Here is a 13,569-nt window from a genome sequence, read left to right as displayed (position 1 = left end):
CTTGATCTTCCTTTCCTGGGGCGGTCCTTATGTGAGCCAGTTTCTTTGTAGCGCTTAATGGTTTTTGCAACTGCACTTGGGGACACTTTCAAAGTTTGCCCAATTTTTCGGACTGACTGACCTTCATTTCTTAAAGTAATGATGGCCACTCATTTTTCTTTACTTACCTGCTTTTTCCTTGCCATAATACAAATTCTAACAGTCTATTCAGTAGGACTATCAGCTGTGTATCCACCAGACTTCTGCACAGCACAACTGATGGTCCCAACCCCATTTATAAGGCAAGAAATCCCACTTATTAAACCTGACAGGGCACACCTGTGAAGTGAAAACCATTTCCGGTGACTACCTCTTGAAGCTCATCAAGAGAATGCCAAGAGTGTGCAAAGCAGTCATCAAAGCAAAAGGTGGCTACTTTGAAGAACCTAGAATATAAGACATATTTTCAGTTGTTTCACACTTTTTTGTTAAGTATATAATTTCACATGTGTTAATTCATAGTTTTGATGCCTTCAGTGTGAATGTACAATTTTCATAGTTATGAAAATACAGAAAAATCTATAAATGAGAAGGTGTGTCCAAACTTTTGGTCTGTACTGTATATGCCCCTATCCTGGGTATATGCTCCCATATATTCAATGCAAAGAAAAAAAAACAATAAACACTTCTACTTATCTTCCACGCTCCCACGCAGCGGTGTCTGTGTGCTCTGAAAATGTCGAAGGTGAGCGGTGATAACAGCTGAGGCTGAGATCACTGCACCCCACCACCTCACATACTCACCCGGGACCTCCGCTCCCAGCGCCTTCTCTCCCCGTCAGGTCCTGTAATGGCACGCACTGCCTGAGCAGTGTGTGCGATGACAGGGGGAATGTGCAGCTCGCAGCTTACACTGCGGGCCCCACAAAGATGGCCACGATCTCCTCCAACGGCTGTGACCTGGACAGCCCAGTGGGCAGGAGGAAAGGCCTCTAATGTAAGACATAGGGTCAGTGACCGACTACTGTCTCTTATGGCATGGACTGCCGTAAGGGAGTTGTCTAAGAGTGCTGCTTAGCTTCTTACACACCCCCAAATAAAAATGTCATCCCCCAGTGGCCAATGTAAAAGTTAATAAATAAAAAAATAATAAAGTGGTACATTTAATTTTGTATTACAAATAATTGATTACATAATCAGTAATTATTAATACAAAATGTAAAATTACAGCACCTTCCCTTTAACTACAGAACTGCATTAGTGATGGAAGGAGAGCAATAAACCCAACATGCATCTTCATTATACAACCAGGGAAGCAGTGATTTCATGATCAGAAGGGGTTCTACAGGGCTGTACAATCATATAGTGGGTGGTCTCTTATTGTTCATGGATAATTTATAAAGGTTATATGACACCAGACATGTGTTTAAAAAATATTTTTCTCTGCTTGGAGTTTCCTCCTCTTCTTCCAACATCTATAACTTTTTTATTTTTCCATTGACATCACAGTATAAGGGGTTGTTTTTTTTGCAGGAAAAGTTGATTTGAATTAAACCATTCATTTTACTATATAATGCAATGGAAAATTTGAAAAGTAATCCAAGTGAGGTGAAATAGTGGAACAAAATGCAATTCCACCATTGGGTTTAATTTGTTCGGCATTCACTATGCAGTATTATAACCTGGTAACACGATTCTTCAAGTCAGGCCACGGCCCCACTATGAGTATTTGGTCAGTATTCGGTCAGTATTTTTTCTCAGGAGTGAGAGCCAAAACCAGGAGTGGGTGATAAATGCAGAATTGGTGACTTGTTTCTATTATACCTTTTCTCTGATTGTTCTTCACCTGGTTTTGGCTCCAACTGCTGAGAAAGAATACTGACTGAATACTGACCAAATACTGATAATGGGGCCGTGGCCTTTAGTCCTTTTTTTGGGAAGGTGCAGCAATTGAAAAACAGCAATTCAGGTGTTTCCATTTTTTTCTTTTTACCATGTTTATGATATGAGTTAATCAATTTTATTTTTTGATAGACTAGACTTTTACAAACACAGCATTACCAAAAATGCTTTTTTTATTTCTTCATTTTCTAAAGTGGGAAAAGTGGGGGGAATAAAACTTTTATGTTTTTTTCATATTTTTTAAAAACACTTTTTTATTTTTTTAGTCCCCGTGTTTGTTTGATCACTTGTTCTATATATTGCAATACATGAGTATTGCAGTATACAGTATATTGTAAATAACAGGCTTTTAATAAGCACAGGCTGCGGCTGGACTTCATTGGAGTACCAAGATGCTGTTTTTACCTTGACAACCCATCAGCATCCACCATTACATTTGGTACCAAAATTAATCACACCACTTAAATGCTTGTGCTAGAGAATGAAAGCAGCATTTAAAGGGGTAAACAGCAGTGATCTGAGCATGTTTAAGGGGATGAAAGAGTGAAGAGACACACATAGTAGTGTTTAAGCCTAGTGTCTGGGATCAAACATCACCATCTGCTGACCAAACATGATAAGAAGAGAGAAAGAGGGAAGATTCAAAAGGCCACAAGACCGTGATGCGGAAGATTAACTTATCCATATTTTAGAGGACATGCACAGTGGTAATCTGAGCATTCGCCTCTGTTGTCAGGTTCAGGGAGAGGGAGAGACAGTAGCCCAATACGTGAATGCTCTGCATGAAGAAACGACGCACATCACCAATCAAACCAACGGTGAATATAGGGGCTAGGCCCCCTTGATGAAGTATTGAGAGATCAGCTGGTCGTGGGCCTGAGGGATACCCACCTGAGGCAAGCCCTGAAAGAACACCTGTACTATAATCCCGAACATGAGCTTCCTTGAGATAGAGGCCAGAGTCTGAGAACAAGAGGCCCCGACTCTAACAGGTATGGTCCGAAGCCATGAAGTAACCGCCTCACAGGCACACAATGCCAAACCAGACATGGCCCGTGAATTTTGACAAGAGATGTGAGAAATTAGTTTTGAGCTGTGGAGCATAAGAAGAACGGCATGAAGAGCGATCAGAGCAGGGGTATCCCCCACCTGGAGATCAGTGGTACATGCCTAGGCGCCCACCAAACAAGCGCAGATTCGAAGGCTGGACCTGTGGAGGTATGAGACACATTTCGAGGGATTGCCCCACCCGAGAGCATTAGCAGGGAAAGCAGGTGTTAAACTAATATGCCCCGTGGTCAAGGAGCACACTACAGTGCTAGGTCTCACTAGACAGGGGACTGAAAGCTCTGAATCCATAATTTCTGAGAGTCCCACTTCGTGGACGGAGTTAAATGGACAGAGGATTTGTTGCTTAATGGACACTGGGTCCCAGATGACCAAAATGCCAGAAATACACTACCGTTCAAAAGTTTAGGGTCACCCAGACAATTTTTGGTTTTAAATGAAAAGTCCTACTTTTATTTATCAAATGAGTTGCAAAATAATTAGAAAATATAGTCCAGACATTGAAAAGGTTAAAAATAATGATTTTTATTAGAAAGAATAATTTTTTCCTTCAAACTTTGCTTTCGTCAAAGAATGATCCCTTTGCAGCAATTACACCATTGCAGACCTTCGGCATTCTAGCTGTTAATTTGCTGAGGTAATCTTGAGAAATTTCACCCCATGCTTTCTGAAGCTCCTCCCACAAGTTGGATTGGCTTGATGGGCACTTTTTGCGTACCATACAGTCAAGCTGCTCCCACAACAGCTCAATGGGGTTGAGACCTGATGACTGCGCTGACCACTCCAATACAGATAGAATACCTGCTGCCTGCTTCTTCCCCAAATAGTTCATGCATAATTTGGAGGTGTGCTTTGGGTCTTTGTCCTGTTGTAGGATGAAATTGGCTTGAATCAAGCGCTGTCCACGGGGTATGGCATGGCGTTGCAAAATGGAGTGATAGCCTTCCTTATTCAAAATCCCATTTACCTTGTACAAATCTCCCACTTTACCAGCACCAAAGCAACCCCAGATCATCACATTACCTCCATCATGCTTGACAGATGGCGTCAGACACTCTTCCAGCATCTTTTCAGTTGTTCTGCGTCTCACAAATGTTCTTCTGTGTGATCCAAACACCTTAAACTTTGATTCTTCTGTCCATTAAACTTTTTGTCAATCTTCCTATGTCCAATGTCTGGCTAATAAAAGGAAAAGATTAATATGGGCAAAAGAACACAGTCTCAGATATGGCTTTTTCTTTGCCACTTTGCCCTGAATGCCAGCATGCTGGAGTCGCCTCTTCACTGTAGACGTTGACACTGGCGTTTTGCATGTACTTTATTTAATGAAGCTGCCAGTTGAGGAGCTGTGAGGGGTCGATTTGTCAAACTAGAGACTCTAATGTACTTGTCTTGTTGCTCAGTTGTGCAGTGGGGCCTCCCACTTCTTTTTCTACTCTAGTTAGAGCCTGTTTGTGCTCTCCTCTGAAGGAAGTAGTAAACACTGTTGTAGGAAATCTTCAGTTTCTTGGTAATTTCTCGCATGGAATAGCCTTCATTTCTTAGAACAAGAATAGACTGTTGAGTTTCACATGAAAGTTCTCTTTTTCTGGCCATTTTGAGAGCTTCATTGAACAAACAAATGGAATGCTCCAGATTCTCAACTAGCTCAAAGGAAGGTCAATTTTATAGATCCTCAAATCAGCCAAACCGTTTTCAGCTGGGCTAACATACTTGTGCATGGGTTTTCTAATCATCCATTAGCCTTCTTACACAGTTAGCAAACACAAAGTACCATTAAAACACTGAATTGTTAGATGTTGGAAATGGGCCTCTATACACCTATGTAGATATTGCAATAAAAACAAGACGTTTGCAGCTAGAATAGTCATTTACCACATTAACAATGTATAGAGTGTATTTCCGATTCATTTAATGTTAGCTTAATTTAAAAAAATTGCTTTTCTGTCAAAAATAATTAAATTTCTAAATGACCCCAAACTTTTGAACGGTAGTGTATATTTCCGTCAGCACTTTTAAATTGCCGCCCAATCCAGAGGGGGCCCGACTATATGACTGATGGCTGCCAACTAGTTATCCATTAGTTGTCCGCAGTTAAAACTAGGACATTGGGCTTAGTCGATTGCCAACTTCTGCTGCCAACTTCTGCTGCATTGTGACTGCGGGTATCCTTTGGTTAATTCCTGTATACCTACTTGTTCTGCAATTTGCACATATTTGTAACGTACTTTTCACTATGAATTTATATTATAACTAATAAAGTTTTTTTATATGCCTCATACTCAGTTCTTTCTAGCGTTTATACTTTATCTTTGAGTAGGCAAAATCTCACGGCTATGGGGTGTGAGCTGTGTTTCTTCCACACCTCCTACCAGTGACTCTTATCATGTTGGCCGAAGTGTTTACAACTAGTTATCCATCCCAGTAGCAGGGTGGTATGGATGAAGATGCGCGTCTGCAGATGAAACCTGGGAAAGAAGGGAATCGTGCTGTTAAAAGGCCCCATTGGGGGTCGACCCATCTTGACTTTGGGGATGAATGTCCTGAAGGAAGTAGAACAATTTCTGGCAAGCAGCCTTCAGGGAAGTGACTGGAAAAGCCTACAACCTGCAGTAACAACCGCTCCACCATACCGCTGCACGACCAGCTCTACCCTCACCTACTGTATCCTCACCCATCCCTTGTAGATTGTGAGCCCTCGCGGGCAGGGTCCTCGCTCCTCCTGTACCAGTCGCTGTCACATTGTGTTCAAGATTATTGTAACTGTTCTTGTATTATACCCCTTTTTCACATGTAAAGCGCCATGGAATCAATGGCGCTATAATAATAATAATATTAATAAAAATCACGGCACCACCCTAGTAGAAGAGTATTCCAACAGCTGATTTGGGCTACTCAGATCCAGAGGTCGCCAGTCGCCTCCAAACTCCTGGGAAAAGTGGTGGTACTCGCTACTACCGCCCTGACTTTGCCACATGGTCGGACAGTGCTCATTATGCCAGTCTGGTGAACCCCAATGAAAGGGGGAAGTGATGCCGGGACTGCAGGGTATCCGCACGCTGGCGACCATGCAGCAGGGATGTGTGTTAGTGAGATGCATTAATTTCAGCAGGACAAGCCTACGGCTGGCTCTCAATAAGGAAGTGGCGCGAGTCTATGTGATTCCGGAGAACCTCGCAAGATCGGATGCCATGAATTTGTCCCCTGTGGATGGAGATTTGTGGACATTGTCATGTTCATAGACCAGAAGAAGAGGCAGTACAAAGTAAGACACAACCATGATTTATTGGAGCAGATGAAAGTAGACTTATCCGGGTTTTCCTCCAGACAAGTGGGACAAGTGGAAGATCTGTTGGCGCGATATCAGGAAGCGTTCGTCCGCCACAATGACGACTTTGAATATACAGAGGCTATCCAGCATGAGATCCCTACGGGAAGTACGACCCCATTTGGGAAAGATATTGTCAAATTCCACACTAGATGTACCAGGAAGTGAAGGATCTGTTTGCCCACATGTTGCAGAGCAGGGTGATACGAGAAAGTCAGAGTCCCTGGACTGCGTCCATAAAGTTAGTCCAGAAGAAGGACATGGCTCTGAGGCTTTGTGTGCAGTATCTGCGGTAGAACGTCTGCATGGTCCGAAAATCATACCGTTTGCCGAGGATAGAAGAATCCCTGTCAGCATTGGGAAAAGCTAGATATTTCTCCTCCCTCGATTTGGCCAGTGGATATTGATAGATCTCCATGGCTGAGCAGGACCGGCTTTCATCCTCCCCGTGGGATTATTTAAATTCAATTGAATGCCGTTTGGGTTAAATAATACCCCGGGAACTTTCCAGTGGTTAAGGAGAGGTGCCTTGGAGACTTGAACTTTGAGGCGATGCTAATATACCTGGATGACATCATCGTATACTTCACCTTGTTTGAAGAGCAACTTGGTAGACTTGAGCAGGTGTTGGAGCGCCTTAAGAAAGGCGCCAGAAGAAAATCGAGTACCTGGGGCATACAGTCTCTAGTGAAGGTTTGTGCCCAACAAAGGAGAAAGAAGCTACCATGCACATTAGGCCTACACCCACGACATTGTGAAAATTATTAGCTTTCCTGGGCCTGTTAGGGGTACTATGGAAGTAATGATTCACAAAGACTCCAGCACCACAGCATGGGCCACTAAGGGGAATGGCAGGAAGTTCCAAGAGTCGGCCAATCCAATGGGGGCCAAGACAAAAAGAAGATTTTTAGGCTCTGAAGCATGCATTGACAAATGCTCCTATCCTAGCTTATGCTGACTTCTCTCAACCTTTTGAGTGATAAATGGATGGAAGTCTCACCGGTCTAGGAGCAGTGCTGGCCAAGGTCTAAAAGGACAAGAGCGAGTGATTGCCTACGCTAGCAGATCCCTACAGGATATGGAGAGGAATCCTAAAAATTATAGCTCATTAAAACTAGAATTGTTATCCCTGGCATGGGCCATGACTGAAAAGTTTGCAGAATATCTGTCGACGTTGGAAGTTAATGTGCGGACTGACAACAACCCACTTGCTCACTTATAATAAGCAAAACTAAGAGCATTGGAACAAAGGTGGGTCGCAAGGATATCCAAGTACCAGTGCTTTTCTGGTATTGATAAAGAAGATTTACATTTCAAAACTTCTCCTTTACTTTGCAATGTTAAATACGGACAGCACACGGAGAGCACACGGATGGCATTCGTGTGCTGTACATGTTTTTAACGGACCCATAGACTTGTATTAGCCCCTGTCATTAGTGCTGCCGGAAAAAAACGGACATGTACATTGCAGCATAGGTTATAATGGCTAGGTGTGGTATCCGTGAAAAAGAACTGATCCCTCATGCACTGGAAACACGGACATGTGAAGGAGACCTCATACTGACAGATGTATCAGCAGTGAACGCAGAGCTGCAAAATATAAAGCACTGGCCCGTGGGCCAAACCTGGCCCGCAGGGTGAGCACATTTGCTTGGCGATGCCGGGTGGGTCCCCTGCCCGGAATCACGCTTTCTCCCGGCATCGCACTTTTAACTATATCGGCATCCTGGATGCCAATACAGTTGAAAGCAATGATGGAGGAGGGAGCATCAGCTTACGCTCCCTCTCTCATCATTCCCCCTCTCCGTCTGACGTCTCTGCACACTCACTGTGCCGAGGTGTGCAGAGGATCTGAAGACATCATGAAGAGAGCAGAGCAGGGGGGAAACGGGCATAGGTGAGTTGTTGTTTTTTATACTGTATAATGTGGAGCGCATTATACTATGTGGATCACTATGTGGGGCCCGTTATATTGTATGGAGCACTATGTAAGGCTATTATAATGTATAGAGCACTATGTTGGGTCATTATACTGTATGGAACACTATATCAGGCTATTATACTGTATGGAGCGCTATGTGGAGCCATTATACTGTATGGAACACTATGTGGAGCCATTATACTGTATGGAGCACTATGTGGGGTCATTATACTGTATGGAGCACTGTATGAGTCCATTATACTGTATGGACCACTATGCGGGGTCCATTATACTGTATGGGGCACTATGTGGGGTCCATTATACTGTATGGTGCACTATCTGAGGCCATTAAACTGTATAGAGCACAATGTGGAGCAATTATACTGTATGGGGCACTGTATGAGGTTATTATACTATATGGATCACTATGTCGGTCATTTATACTGTATGAAGCACTATGTAGGGCCCATTATACAGTATGGAGCACCCATGTGGAGCCTATTATACTGTATGTAGCACTATGTGGGGCCATTATACTTGTGAAGAGATGAGATTGTGGGTTGTAAATAATCACCTAGGCAGGTTAACGATGCAACAATATTTTATTCCCCACATCCATGGTAATACAACAACTCCAGGTAAATCGCCCAAATACAGTTCTCTCAGTCCTCAAGTTCCCAGCACTTTCATCCAGCTCAGTTGGTACTGATCTCCAAGACTGCATATGCCATCGATCCATCCATGGTCCAGGTCCTTAGATTAAATCCTACAACTTCGACATCATTACACCTTCTCACTAGACATGTTGCTTCTCTTCTCCTTCATTGGGATCAGCCCCCTGAATGGGCAGAACTGCTCTCAAGCCCCCTCAAAAGCTAAAGGCCCCATCACACATAACAAGATTGCTAGCGAGATCGTTATTACGTCATGGTTTTGGGATCACTGGAGAGTCGTTTCGTGATCGCTGGGGAGCTGTCAAACATGCAGAACTTCCCAACGATTTTGGGACGCTTTCACACAGCAACTATTTCAACGATCCACACCTTGATAGGGACTGTACTGTGTCACAAATGCATGCATAAAATTACGCAAAATCAGGACTCAGTCGAATGAACGGATATCAACAGCCCAGAGAATTCCGCTAGGATCTGCAATCCAGCACGAGGTCAGATACAAAGGAAGGAATCGCTATTCTGTTGCCTTCTTTATGCACGTCAGAAAATGAGAACGCTGTAGCGACCACCAATCGGGGACGAGGGGCGCAGAAAAGTCCAATTTATGCACACCTAGGTGTCTCAGTTCTGAATCGCTAACGAGGTCGTTGATAAGGTGTCAAATACAGCGATGCACACTGCCCAGTGGGAGCGCAACGACCCAGGAATGGTCCAGGAAGCTTTGTAATGATCAGCGATCTCACAGCAGGGGCCTGATCGTTGCTACCTGTCAGACATAACGAGATCGCTAGCAAGATCGCTATTGCGTCACAAAACCCGTGACGTATCAACGATCTCGCTAGCGATCTCGTTATGTGTGACGGGGCCTTTAGTGTGCATTAGTGGAGGTATTTTTCTCAAGTCAAACTCATCACCTGGGTCTGATTGTGAGACTCCCTCTGGTGACAACTTAGAGGGATCTACTTTCAACACTCACACAATGGACCTAGTCGCTGTTTGAACAATGGCTTAAGGCTCCTGAGATACTGATGAGATTACTGGAATGCTGGACACTTCACAAGTGAAATTAATGTACATAACTGATGAGCCGGACATGTTGCCGGTCACGGTGGTCATCAAGTCCCGTTAAACTTGCATCCAGCACCACCACAGGCTCAGGGCAGTTAAGTTCTATTTAAACATGAGCAGTCTAGATAGTTCCCATTTTTTAACGGTTTTGCCCACACTTTTGCAATTCTCAATGATGGTATACATATCTGTTACACTATACCCACCCAACATGGCTGCTGCATGGAGACTGAGTTGGCGGACGTTCCTGCCCGTAGTGCGCGTCATTTGATGAAATGGGAAACTTTTTTCCTGACGCGCACCATGACCGCGCCGCCAAATGTGACGTACATGGCAGCGGAAGTCCCACCCTCTAATGTCGCAATGCACGGCAGGAAGATTTCCACGTAATTAAAGACAACAGGGAGCGGTGGGATACATATATTCATCACATGAGACACACAGGATGTAGCACCCCCCAAGGAAGCCAACGCAAAACGCATCAGGGCTCTGGCGTGACACATGGGCAAGCAGTAGTGATGAGCAAACGTGCTCGAGACTGCTCGGTACTCGCCCGAGCATCCCTGTGCTTGACAAGCTCGCGGAATATTTCTGGGTTGCTTAGCTGGTACTCAGGTCCCATCCCTGCATGTTTGGTTTGGTGCTCTTTAGGGAGCCAATGTACATGCAGGGATTGCCTGCCACGCACTGTAATGCTGTAGCCATGTTAGTTGTGGGCATTACAGTGTTTGACTGGCCGCACAGCATCATCAGGTCTATATAAGACCTGGCGCCGCTATGCTCGTCACAGTCTACCCCGGAATCAGGAAGAATAGGGAGAGTGGCTGCTGAGTCGGGGAGATATTTGCCTGTTTATAGTGAGTATAGACATTCCACAACATATATATATATATAAATATATATATATATATTTCCAACAGAACTAACAGTCCTTCTGAGGACTAATCCAGCTGCATATATTCAGTGGTGATAGCTGGAGTTAGGCAGGCAGGGTATGTGGCAGACTGCAGTGCATGATACAGCACAAGAGGGTCCATTGAACATCCTGTCTGCTGCTGTATTAATTACAGATATTTGTAGACATAGCCACGGATATCAGGGGCCAGGGAATTTTTTTTATCTTAATCCTGGTTATTTGCTTAAAAAGCAATCCAGAGTACACCATTTTTCTGCTCCATTTGCTTGTTAGCACTGCAGAATAAAGCCAGATCTGTTCCAAATTTCAGCGATAAAAATCCAGAAATTTGAACTCAACGTGGAAAATATTGGCCTCCTTTTCCATTCTGTTCTAGTGTGTCAGTCAAGCTATTCGCACTACGTCTCTGTGTAGAATAATATTAGCAAAATACAGGCCTGCTATTTAAAACTGTGGTTCTCTGTCAGACATATCAACTATAAGACTGTTCCAAAATCAGCCATTTCTTCCATTTCCATTCTGTTGCAGTGTGTCGGTGAAGCTATTCACAGTAGGTCTCTGTGTAGAATAATATTAGTAAAATACAGGCCTGCTATTTAAACCGTGGGATTATTTTGATTTTTGATAGGACGTTATGTAGGAATGCTGGGTCATAGTCTCTTTTTCTAAACTTGTTTGTTAATGCAGTTCATGTGTAGCCTCATATACTTGGTTTTTGGTACAATTAGTAACCAGTTGAGCAAGTGGCAGATAGACGTAGATGTTTAGCTATTGTCATCTGAGGGTTTGACACAGGAACGGGTTTGAATTCTTTATAGATTGTCAAATCTAGAAAGTGAATTTCCTGCTTGCTGTATGATGCCATAAACTTCAAATAAAATTCATTTTTATCAATTTTTAATAAAAATATTCTAAAAGACAAAACTCGCCGCCTGACCAAATTAATAAAATATTATCTATAAAACATTGCCAGAGGGCCAGGTTCTTGCGGAGCAAGCCACCAGGGCAGATCGAGAGGCCATTTACCCACATATAGGTTAGCATTAGTGATGAGCGAGCATGCTCGCTACTGCTTGGTGCTCACCCGAGCATCTCACTACTCGAGATGCTCGGCGCTCGCCGAGTATTTCCGGGGTTGCTCGGCAGGAGCTCGGGACTCCTCCCTGCATGTTTGGCGCTTTTTACAGAGCCAATGAATATGCAGGGATTGCTCGCCACTCACTGTAATGCCGTAGCCATGTTGGTTGTGGCATTACAGTGATTGGCTGGCAGCACAGCATCATCAGGTCGCCATGCTCGTCACACTCACTTCGGAATCAGACAGTGTAGGGAGAGGTGCTGCTGAGCTAGGGAGAGATTTGCTTGTTTCTAGTTAGTGTAGGTGTACCAAACTATATTAGAGACACATATCCATCTCAACAAACAGTCCTTCTGAGGACTAATCCATCTGCAGAGATATCAGGCAGGCAGTGTATATGGGCAGGCAGGCAGGGTATATAGCAGACTGCAGTGCATATAGCACAAGAGGCTCAATTCCAGTTCTGCCTTCTGCTGCTGTTAGATATTTCTAGAAATAGGCCCAGGTCTCAGGGGCCAGGAATAATTTTTTTTTGGATCTTAATCCTCATTATTTGCTTAAAAAGCAATCCAGAGAACACAGTTTTTCTGCACCATTTGCTTGTTGGCAATGCAGAATACAGCCAGGTCCTTTCCATATTACAGAGCTAAAAATCCAGCTATTTAAAACTGTGGTTTGTCCGTCACACGGATCACATATAATTGCGCTGAAAATACTGCCATTTCTGGCCTCCACTAAAAATTTGTTTCGGTGTGTCAGTGAAGCAATTGACACCAGTTTGCTGTTCAAAATAGTTACCTGCAGGCCAGGTATTTAAAACTGTGTTTTCTCCATCACATGGATCACATATACGTTTTCAGAAATTACTGCCATTTCTGACCTCCATTAAAAATTTGTTTCGGTATGTCAGTGAAGCAATTGACACCAGTTTCCTGTTCAAAATAGTTACCTACAGGCCAGGTATCTAAAAATGTGTTTTCTCCGTCACACGAATCACATATACGTTTTCAGAAAATACTGCCATTTCTGGCCTCCATTAAAAATTTGTTTCAGTGTGTCAATGAAGCAATTTACACCAGTTTGCTGTTCAAAATAGTTACCTACAGGCCAAATATTTAAAACTGTGGTTTGTCCGTCACACGGATCACACATAAGTTCGCTCCAAATTCAAATTAAAATGGGCAAGGCACGTGGCAAAGGACGGGGAACTGGACGTGATGGTGATGATGGTGCATGCAGAGGCCGAAGCCGTGGGCAAGCTGAAATTGTGCCACAACAAACACCCACATCTTCTCGCTCGACCTTTCTGTCCCAATTAATAGGGGACCGCAGAACCCCACAATTGAACACAGAGCAGTGTCAAAAGGTTATTGGTTGGATAGCAGATAATGCTTCCTCACCCTGAACCTCCTTCCTCCCACAACTGATCCCACACTTGGATACTCCGAACAGCTGTTCACTTTTCCATTTATAGATTCGGGCCTCTCGTCCTGTCCACTTGAAGCGGGGCAAGAGGAGATCGCATGTAGCGATGCCCAAATATTTGAGCAGCCACGGTCACACGAAGGTGACGGTGGGAAAGTGTCACAAGAGGTGGACGATGATGAGACACAATTGCCAGAAAGTCAGGAGGAG

Source organism: Phyllobates terribilis, unplaced genomic scaffold (genome assembly GCF_046119375.1).
Source record: "Phyllobates terribilis strain yellow unplaced genomic scaffold, ASM4611937v1 Scaffold_11__3_contigs__length_659146591, whole genome shotgun sequence".
In the NCBI taxonomy this organism is placed as follows: domain Eukaryota; kingdom Metazoa; phylum Chordata; class Amphibia; order Anura; family Dendrobatidae; genus Phyllobates; species Phyllobates terribilis.
The sequence above is the reverse complement of the archived record's forward strand: the minus strand, read 5'-3'. Positions refer to the sequence as shown.